The sequence below is a fragment of the Pinus tabuliformis genome, chromosome 7, assembly GCF_031772625.1.
Source record: "Pinus tabuliformis cultivar Carrire ecotype Pingquan chromosome 7, CPIR1, whole genome shotgun sequence".
NCBI classification, from domain to species: domain Eukaryota; kingdom Viridiplantae; phylum Streptophyta; class Pinopsida; order Pinales; family Pinaceae; genus Pinus; species Pinus tabuliformis.
In genome coordinates, this window is record NC_142293.1 from 1,085,016,978 (window position 1) to 1,085,028,115 (window position 11,138).

The window sequence follows — 11,138 nt, forward strand, 5'->3', positions numbered from 1 at the left end:
TTCCTGTTTTCCTACACCGCGAATTCATGGATCTTTTTATCCAACCACTTCTCAATTTCCTTCTTGGTTAGATTCTAGTGATGTGACATCACACATCCCTTTATGTAGATCCTGATCCTGGCAACGAAACCATTTGTTGGCTTAGGGGGTCCTGACCCAGGTTCAGCGTTAGTTACGCCAAACAAATCCCTACACTACTGGCCCTTTTGGCATTAATCCGTGTAGCGTAGACTGAAGTCTCACTCGAAGCAGTCTGGGGGAATGTTGGAACCAAGTTTCCGCATCCAGAAATCAGTGTGATGTCTTTCTATGACCTTAATCTGCCTTCGCGCAAATTTCTAAGCCCTTAAGGCTTAGCGTTGTAACTCCCCTCAATCAGCCTCTAGACCTATGTGAAGGTCTATGACTGGATTTTACGGACCATGAACTGGAAAATTAGCTACTTACATGCACCATAGATTACCCTTAGATCAAAATTTACTCAGATCTACCTAAGTGTTTGATAACTTTAACAGAAAGTGTTATGATCTTCGTGTAATCACTTAACATTAATTGTGTTCAAATAATAATACAGATCAAGTAAATTCATCAATACATCATTATTTTATAAACACATCATTTTATCGCATCATAGACCGCAATCATACATAACAGAAGTAAAGAGATAAAACACATGAATTTCTACAACAGTCTTCTTTATTGATCTTCAATATAGGTTTACAAACTCAATACTTCTTTGTGCACTAAGTTGCAGGGGCCCGCACACTCAGCTGCGGACACTACTCTAGGCCTCTACGCACTCATCTGCAGAGCCTTTTTCCCCTCTAAGACTTACTTCTCTGCGCTAGACTTCTTCGTTTGTACCCATAGACAAAACATATATCTATCTTAGACTCTCTAAGACACACCTATTTATACAATCCCATGGTCAGCAGACCATGGGTAGATTTCAAAAATTGACTCATCGTTACATGAATGAGGGTAAAAACCCTTTTTGATTCCTAACTAACTGTGTGCTCTGCATCCACTATTTGCAGAGACTCTACATCTTTTTACATCAAAACTTGGGCTTTTTCCCCAAAACTGACCCAGGGGACCCCATCCCAATAGGGCGGAAGACCCGAATCTGAACATATGGGATTTCACATTCAAGATTGGGCTGAGAAGAGTCACCAACTTTAGAAGCGTGATTAGGTGAGGTGCAATGAATGTTGTTGCCTTGACTAGAAGATGGGATGATGGGGTCGGTAGGGTTATCAACCATAAAACACTGGTTTCCCTCCCTCTAGTGCCATAAATGTTGATGGTGTTGGACCTTCCAACATTCACGGTATCTCCCCGATGTCAAGTCCCAATTAGAATTCACATCATTTGGTGTGGGAGTCACATCTGGTTTAAAGGCCTGATTGTTGAATTCTTAAATATTTTCCTTGGCTCTAACAGTCAGCAAGAGAGAGGGATGCAAAGGTTTCTTAAAAAATTAAGAAGGTGTTCCTGGTGCATTTTCAATTGAAATTGTGTCAAGGTTCTTCTATTGCGGAAGGGGGATAAAAGTGAGCCTCTAAGTGAGAGGTAATAGTACCACCCAAGAAGAGACACACATGAACCAGAAGGGTTCGTCTAACACCCAACGAAATAGTCCACAGCAAATGCGACAGTAGTTACAATCAATAAATAAAGAATGATGTGTCTAATATCCCACAGAATAGTCCACAAGGATGGGACAATAATAAAAACCATTACAACACATTCTCAATAAGATAATTACTAAAATAACCGAAATAGTTCAACTCTCTTAGCACATGTGAAAGCAAACATAAAATACAAACGTCCATAGAATAGTCTTACAAAAATTCATAGTCCATGCATGAAGAACGTGTTGGCCATGAAGGCTTTTGTTATTAAGTAAAAGGTCCAAGACACATGTTTACAATGTACATCACTAGCCACGGTAGTGGAGCATTGGAACCACTCCCTACTCCTCAAAGAACTAGTTGAACTCTCTAATGCCTTGCGAGAGGAGTCAAGCTAAAAAGTCCCTTGCTCATACGATGAGGGAGTATATATTACCAAGGGTGACTCTTTGACTACCCTCCTCACTATTTGAATTCCTATAACTTTTCAACTTACATGACTATTTACATTACATGTGTGTCATTTGGACTTCCACTATACAATACACTTGAATACAATATACATGATCCATAATAATGATGTGGCATATGACCACTCATGACGTGACATGACATGACACTACTGAGATGAACTTCTTGATGATGTGGAAATGTCAAGTAATTGTTGCTGCTAAGTATTAGATGTCTTCTTGAAGATTATTTCTCTTCAGCTCTGCATGTCTTGGTGATTTGGAATCTTCAATGATCTTTAGTCTTAGATGGTAATCACAAACTTGTGTCCCTTCCCTTTCTCTTGATTGATCAACTTGTCAATTCATATATAAGCAAGTCTTTAGGCATGCTTCCCTCCTTCTTCTCCTTCTCCATCATCTTTCCATGAAATGATAGGGTACCTGTTCCTCCAATTCACTCATGTCAATATGACATCAATCTGAAGACCCCCTAGTCTAAGATGATGCATTCTGAGCCACCAACTAAGCCTGAAACAAGTGACAAGTTTGGAAGAGGGACTCAGTGACTGTGTAGTGTGCATCTTAGGGAGGCTTGAAATATAATAATGTGTAGTTTCCAGAGCCAATGGGATCAGGCTAAGGGAATGGACACTAGGAGAGACAACTGTGCAATTTTGGGAGTCAAGGGAGGTTGCTATTTTGTGCAGCTGCGAATTTCAAGCACTTAGGGGATGATCTTAATGCTTGAATATGTTAAGTGTGCAGTTTAATTCGGGTTGGAGGACACAACTGCGCAATTATGGAGGTCAAGTCTAGGGCTTAGGCACAAGAACTACATAGTTCAGCAGTCCTGGGAGATAGGAACTTCACATTGCATAGTTCCAAGTAGAAATTTCATAACTTAGAGGGAGAAGACTGCACAGTGTGCAGTTCAGAAGGGGTTTGGTGAAACTAAGTTTCTCAATCGGAAAGTTTTTCTGAAAATGGATAAGTGTGGGAGAGGTGATGAACTGTGATGGACCTTGACTATGATTACACACTTAGCATAATTTGATGACATAACAACATACATCATCCAAACACATGAACGAATCATTTCCCTCTATGTGACTTCTTTATGATAAGATACGACAAGTGTGACACTTAAGATAGACTTTGGGGCAATCGTGATGACACTTGTGCGACAGTGCTTAAGACTTTGTGTATGGGTGTAAAAGATGTTTGCATAGTTATAAAAACTCATATGCACAAAGACAGACCTTTGAAACCATCATAAAAGGCTTGTAAACATTGCATGACATCTCAACATGCCAAAAGATTACAGTTAATCCAACATGCAAAGGGGAACAAATCACTACAAGGAAGCTCATGAAATAAGCTCTAGTGTTTGCAACAACAATGCACAAGGCCAAGGAAGGCTCCAAAATTTAGTGTAAGCCAAAATTTTGGAGGGTGTTCTAGCAACTACAACAAGACCATAGTCCATTGTACCCTAGAGGTATTTGAATATCTTTGTTATTGTAATGTCATGGCTTTCCTTAAGATTTTCTTGAAATATGGAAACTTGCCCTACCGCTTGCATTATATTAGGTCTTGAAGTAGTTAAGTACAACAAAATTCCAACCATGGACCTGTATATCATTTGATTTATAGTGGGGGACCCATCCTCTTTGCTCAATTTACAACTAGCCACCATAGGTGTACAAATAAGTTTGCAATCATCCATTCCAAACTTTTTCCTTCAAATACTTGGATTGGGAGATAAAAATACCTTTTGATGTCTGAGTAATTTTTAACCCAAGAAATAATAACAACTCTCCTAGCATGGAAATTTCAAACTCCTCTTTTATTACTTCAGTAAATTGATGTCCCATCTACTCTGAATCACCTCCAAATATAATATCATCTACATACACAATAATAATCAACTACCTGGCAGGCCTGCTGCTAGATCCCTGCGCCCCTTTGGGCTCCTAACAGGCTTCCTACTTCCCTCGGGCCTCCTGCCCGACCCCAGCGCTAGGGCCCTCCCCTTCTGCCTCGACTCTTTTACTGAAACGCCTGCACTATGGCTCCTCACCGCCTCAATGGCTGGGTCTGATCCCCCTCCACTAGATCTGGAAGACTATGAAAAGTTGTTTGCATCTCTTATCCCTGAGAATGCATCAACAAGAATTTGTCCATCTGCGACAAAGTTCGTCAAGAAACTGGATGAAATCCCTGAAGTTTCTCTTCCTCCTTCCCTCCCGAGGAAGGCAGCAATCGCCTTAGCTGAAAGAGGCCTTGTTGGCCAGTTCACTGGCCTCTGGCCCTCACCCAGATCAGTCCCAAAATCGGTAGAACATAACTGGAATGCGATGATACAAGGAAAAATAGCTATCAGATTCTGTGGAAGGGGCTTCTACACCTTTCTATTTGAACCAAAAGAGGATAGGAACCTCATCTTTAGAAATGGCCCTTATTTCATGGACTCAAGAGGCCTCTATCTGAACAGATGGTCTCCAGACTTCGACTTGGAAATGGACATCCCAAACACAGTCCTGGTTTGGGTTCGCCTGCCTCATCTGCCGCTCCACTCCTAGGGAGATGAATCAGTAAAGGCTATTGGGAACGCAGTCGGAAAATACATTGACAGATCTGAGCCAAAGGAGAATATGCATGTGTGTGCAAGGATATGCGTTGAAGTCGATATCGGGAAAGGCCTACCAGAAGCCATCAAGATCAAGGTAGACCAATGGACACACATCCAACAACTAGACTACGAGCAGCTGCCCTTCAAATGCAAGGTATGTCACGAATATGGACATTTCGCAAATAGATGTAGCAAGTCAAAATTAAATGAGTCTAATGGTAATGCAGAAATCTCTTAAGGTTCCTGGGAACAAGTTAAAAAGAAAAAATCCACCCCCTCTCAAGGACCAAGCTCCAAGCCCCTTCCAGAAATCCCCTCCCCTCCTCCTCCTCCCCCCTCCAGTTCAGCCCCTCCCTTCCCCTCTTCCTCTAACCCTTTTGAATCCCTGTCAGTTGAAGATCCCATATCCCCCCACCCTCTCCCCGAGACACTGCCCTCGCAGTCATCTCCTCCCCCTCGAAACCCCCACCCTCTCCCCCCCCAACCATTGAGCGAATCCTCACTCGAAACAAATCGAAAGAAGCTAGCCTCTCCTCTGACCCTCCGAGAAAAGCAAGCAGGAATTCAAACAAAGAAATCAGAGATGAAATAGTAGCGAAAGAAATGGCCACCGGAACCCAGCAACCAATGGACACATATCTAGACAGAAAAAAAGGAAGTGGAGAAAAACTAAAGGAGAGGAGCAGGAACCACTTAAAAATTGGTAAATGATGATAGTGGTCTCTTGGAATTGCAGGGGGTTGGGCTCCTCCTTAAAAGCAAATGCAGTCCGAAATATAATTAATCAGGAGCAACCAGACCTTCTCCTCATCCAGGAGACCAGAATTTATGAGCACGATTTCCAAAAGCATATCAAAAGATACAAAAACTTTACAGGTACAGCAATTGGTGCAGCAGGTGCATCAGGAGGTATAGGAACTCTATGGAATAAGAACAAATGGGACCCCATCAATCTAAACTCTTGCAATTGGTGGGTAAGAACAGATCTTAAAAACAAAATTTCAAAAGAAATTTACACTATATATAACATCTATGCTCCGAATCACTACAGGGATAAAGCTCTCTGCTGGGATTCATTAACCTCAGATTTACAGTCCGCTCAAGACAGGAACATTTTACTGGGAGGAGATCTGAATCTAATAAGAAATGTCGAGGAAAAACTAGGTGGGAACTTCCACGCGGACCCTTCAAGAGATTCGCTGGAATCAATAATCCAGAACCACAATCTTATTGACATTCCTCCTTATAACGGGAAATATACGTGGAGCAATAAAAGAAACGGCATCCACAACATCAAAGAGAGATTAGACAGAATTCTTGTTCATGAAAGAATAGTTGCAGGCTTTTCCTCTATCAAAAATAAAATTATTCAAGCCTCGGCCTCAGACCATAAACCAGTGGTCATGACTCTGGATAAGGGAAGAAATATGGGGCCTCTCCCCTTTAAATACAATAAAACCTGGGACGCTAAAGAAGACTTCCGCAACCTTATTCAAGATCAGTGGGCTAAGGAAGTCATTGGCTCGCCCCATTACATTTGGGAAACCAAACTAAAGTCTCTAAGAACAGCCATAAAGCAGTGGGCAAGAGAAAACGCAGCTATGGAAAATAAAATAAAAAAGCAGATCTTCATAAGCAGTTGGAGCAATGGAACCAAGAAAAAAAGAATATTCAATACACAAAGGAGGACCAAATACAAGAAAATGAAATGTACAGAGACCTTTATAGACAAACCAGAGTGGAGGAAGAAGAACAAAGGCAGAAATCGAGGTGTTTATGGCTAAAGGCTAGAGATAAAAACACCTCCTTCTTCCACAACAATGTAAAGCTCAGACGCGCCGGAAATCAAATCGACAAAATTGTGGCAGAGAGGAAAGAGATCAGTGAGCAAGAAGAAATCAAAGAGGCAGCACTCAGACATTTCCAATCTTTAATATCAGCAGGCCCCCAGTCTTCGGACAGCACGGACTTCCTTAGACCAATTGAGAGCAAAATTTCAGATTTGCAAAACAGAAAATTAGACAAGGAGGTTTCAGAGGAGGAAATCAGGTTGGCAACCTTCAGCATGCAACCGAACAAGGCCCCGGGTCCAGACGGTTTCACTGTCGCCTTCTTCAGAAATCACTGGGACACAATAAAAAAAGACTATGTAAGGATGGTAAAAAATGTTTTCAAAAATAGCAAGATGGGGGATAATACTAAATCCTCACACCTCGCCCTCATTCCCAAGGATATTAATCCCCTCTCCTTTGATCGGTTTAGGCCCATTTCCCTTTGCAATGTTTCTTACAAGATAGTCACTAAAATTCTAGCCAACAGGCTTAAAAAGCTCCTCCCTTACCTCATTTCAGAGAACCAAGGGGGATTTGTCCCTCATAGACAAATCATGGACAATGTCATTTTGATTCAAGAGGCAATCCACAACAGCATCAATAGGAAAGAAAGAGGTATGATCATCAAATTAGACATGGCAAACGCATTTGACAGGGTGGATCATCACTTCCTGACAGAAGTCCTCAGAAAATTCAGGATCTCCAACAAATTCATGAGTATCATTATGGAGTGAATCTCTAACCCTTGGACTGCTCCCCTGATCAATGGTCGTCCGAGCAGCTACTTCAGAAGCTCTAGGGGACTGAGGCAAGGCTGCCCTCTCTCTCCTTTTTTATACATCATAATGGCGGAAACCTTGAGCATTCATCTAGGAAAACTTTGCAAGCAAAAGGAGATCATCGGGATTAGTATAGAAAGAGGGATTAAAGAAATTAATCATTCACTTTTTGCGGATGACACCTTACTAATCGGGGGAGCCTCAAGTTTGATGGCAAAAAGATTCAAGAAAATTTTGGATGCCTTCCTAGCAGCTTCAGGGGGAAAGCTAAACAATAAAAAATGTAAGATATATACCTGGAATGCCTCTTTCCAAATCATGCAAAGAATTTCCTTGATTTTGGGCATTCCAGTGCAAATAAACTGGAGCCACTTTTCTTATCTGGGTCTGCCCTTAGCAAAAGAAATAGTCAAGTCTAAAATTTGGGTAAAGCACATAGAAAAAATGAGAGGACTCCTTCAAAGCTGGGGGTTATCTTAGCTAAATTTGGCTGGAAGAACTACCCTCATCAAGGCCATTCTCTCCGCCCTTCCCATCTATCAATATGCAGTAACCTTGGCCCCTGCCAGCACCCATAAGCATATGGAACTAATTATGAGAAGCTTCCTCTAGCAGGGAGGGAAGCAAGATTCAAAAAAATTCAGCCTTGTCAGATGGGATCAAGTTATTCTCCCTTTCGAAAACAGAGGTCTAGCCATTAAAATCACGAGCCTTTCCAATAGAGCTATGGGTTTCAAACTGATCTAGAGAATGCTTATAGGAAAAGGCTCCTGGTGGGTGGAAGCTATGAAAAGAAAGTACCTCAATGGTCCGAACTCTAATATCCTCTCCGAAACAATTACTGAAAGACCGTGCACTCCTGTTTGGAAGCTCATCAAAAAAGTCCTCCCTCAATTCAGAAACCACATTTCAAAAGTGCCTGGCAATGGTAAGGAAATAAATCTTTGGTCTGATAGAATCATGGGAGCAAATCCAAGAAACCTTATTCAGAACTTCAGACCCCTGCAAACCTGGATGGAAGCAAAAAATCTGACCTCTCTATTTGACATTTCCATATGGGATCACAATAGTTGGCATGATTGGAAGGGCCTCCTTATCCCAAATGCTCTCAGGGATCTTTGGACCGATCTCAAAACCTCTCTCTCAGGTTCTGCCCCCACAAACAAAGTGACCGACGACAGGTACATTTGGGACCCCAGCGGAGGAAACTTTACTGTTAAAGAGGGATATAAACTTCTTCAGACAAACACAACAACAGGTAAATGGAATCTATATGCAGCAGTGTGGAAATCAGAGTGTCTGCCAAAGATCAAATTCTTCAACTGGACACTCCTTAAAGGCAAGATACTCACAGCCGAGAATCTCAGGAAAAAAGGGATACTTGGCCCCTCAATCTGTTGCCTTTGTCGTGCTGAGGAGGAAAGCAGTCATCACCTCTTCTTTGACTGCCCCTTCACTCAAAGCTGTTGGACCCAGCTCATCAGTCCTTTGAAAATAAGAGAAACCTTTGACTAGCTTCCCTCTTTACAAAAAAATTGGGAGAAATGCTATCCTTTTCCCAAGAAAACCAAGAACTCCATCATTCGCCTATGGAAATGCATCCCAGCAACGCTCTGTTGGCAAATCTGGCTCACCCAGAACAACTATATCTTCAACAACCATAAGCCAAATCCAGCTCACATCTTGGCAAAAACTATGGCGCTCATATCTGATACAATAAGTGCCAAAACTGTCTTCCTCCCAGATCGATCCAGTTGGCACAAAGATGAGAAAGATTGGTTCAACAAATTCTGTCTCAGTTATGCTAAGCACAAGCAAATCCACCCCAAAGCAAACAAGAGAGGGAATAATTGGAAGCTTAGAGGCACCAAGGAAGACATAAGACAATGGATTCTAGATCAAAATTGAACCACTCTACATTTTGATGGGGCCTCCAAAAATAATCCGGGGAAAGCCGGGGCAGGGGGAATTATAAAGGATCAGCATGGAAAAGTTCTTCTAACCTACGAATGGGGTCTGGGCCAAATGTCAAACAACATGGCCGAGGCTTACAGCCTCCTCCTAGGCACTACCATTCTGAAATGGATGAGAATTCAGAATCCAATCATCCTGGGAGACTCAGCTATCGTCATTGCAGCTATGGCTTCAGGGGGAGAATTCAAAAAAGCAGCCCTCAATAATCTAAAATCAAGAATTATGGACAACATCAGGAATTTGGGGGACATTACATTCAAGCACGTACTAAGGGACAACAACTCAGAAGCTGACTCATTTGCCACAAGGGCATCCAACAGGCCTACTGGACAAGCCAGAGAAAATGATTACACCTATGACAAGCCAATCCCGTAGCTGGTTCCATCACTCTCCAAAAACTCTGAAATTCAGTCATCCCAGCAATCATAACATTCCTCCTGCTCGCTATTCTAAGCTTGTCAAGCCGCCTCCAGCCCGCATTCTCTCTGACACCGAGCCACTCATCACCTTGAATAATGCAAACGATATCTCTGTTGTCAACATGAATAGGTACGGGACCAAGAATTCTCAGTTTTCTCGTGACACCTCCGAGCAGAAGGTAGGCCTCCGTCGCATCATAATCCTCATCGACTGCAAAAAAAATTTAAAGCCTGATCTTAAGATCAGCCAAATCCCAGAGTATCTCTCGGCAGAACAGCTGGTTCAGCCTCTCACTCAGCTTTATAAGTATCAGAGTTCCCCTCTCTCAGCTCATCTCAGAATTTCAATCCCTCAACTGCATAAGAGTAAAGGATCGTCCCTCCTTAATCAGTCTTTGGACAGTATCAGAGGCCGCATTACGTTCAGCTCAGTCGGAAGGCCGCTCTCAATCGATCTCAGGGGTAATCTTTGCAATTTTAACGTTCTGTTAATTTTTCCTGCTAACAGCTCTGTTTTCTTGTTTCAGCGCCATCTTCCTTCAGCTCCCTTCTGTACTCCGATTTCACCTGTTCCGCAGCTCATCTCTCATCTCACAGCCTCCCTCAGCGTCGTTTCAGTTCTTTCCCCGATCTGTGCCCCCTACCTGCCCTCCCCTTCATCCCTTCCCCTTCTCCCCTCTTCCTTTTGCTCCCCCTGTTTATTCTCTTCGCTTATCTCTATTAAAGCTCCCTCCATTCGAGTCTCAGAAATGGCCGAGATCCCAGAAGATCGTGATCCAGCTGTGAATCCTCTGGAGCGCGTTATCACAAACAGTAATTGTACCTTATGCAAAGCTCATTGTTTCATGATAGCAAGATTTGTTAAGCACTTCAACGAACTCAAGGAGGAATTCCAAGCTGATAGCAAATCAAAAAGGAAAAAACTGGAGAAGCAGAAAGCGGAGATTGAAGGTCTCAAGGAAAAGTGCAACCATATGGAAGAAGCAATTGCTCATATCAGTTCAATAACCCAGAGCATGCAAGCAGAGACCTCGACAAAAGTCAGCGTAAAAAAGGAACCTCAGCTTGATGATTCTGTTAACCAGCAGCAGTAATCTGATTAATGTCTTGTAAATTTTGTTTTTTAGCAGGCTTGTTTGTACGGCAATATAGCCGTTATCTTTTTCAAACTGTTTTTCTTAAGTCCACCAACAAGGATCAAGGGTCTGCGCACCCATTTTGGATCCTCCCTTCTCTGCTTCCCCTACTATATGTAACAGGACTTGCCTTTTGAAGTTTTTATAATACACAAGTAACCGATCTCGTTAAAAAAAATATCTTAGAGCTTGCTTCAACCCATATAATCCTTTTCTGAGTTTGTAAACATGGTTTTCATCTTTTGAAAGTTGAAAGCCTTCTAGTTGTTAAATGTACACT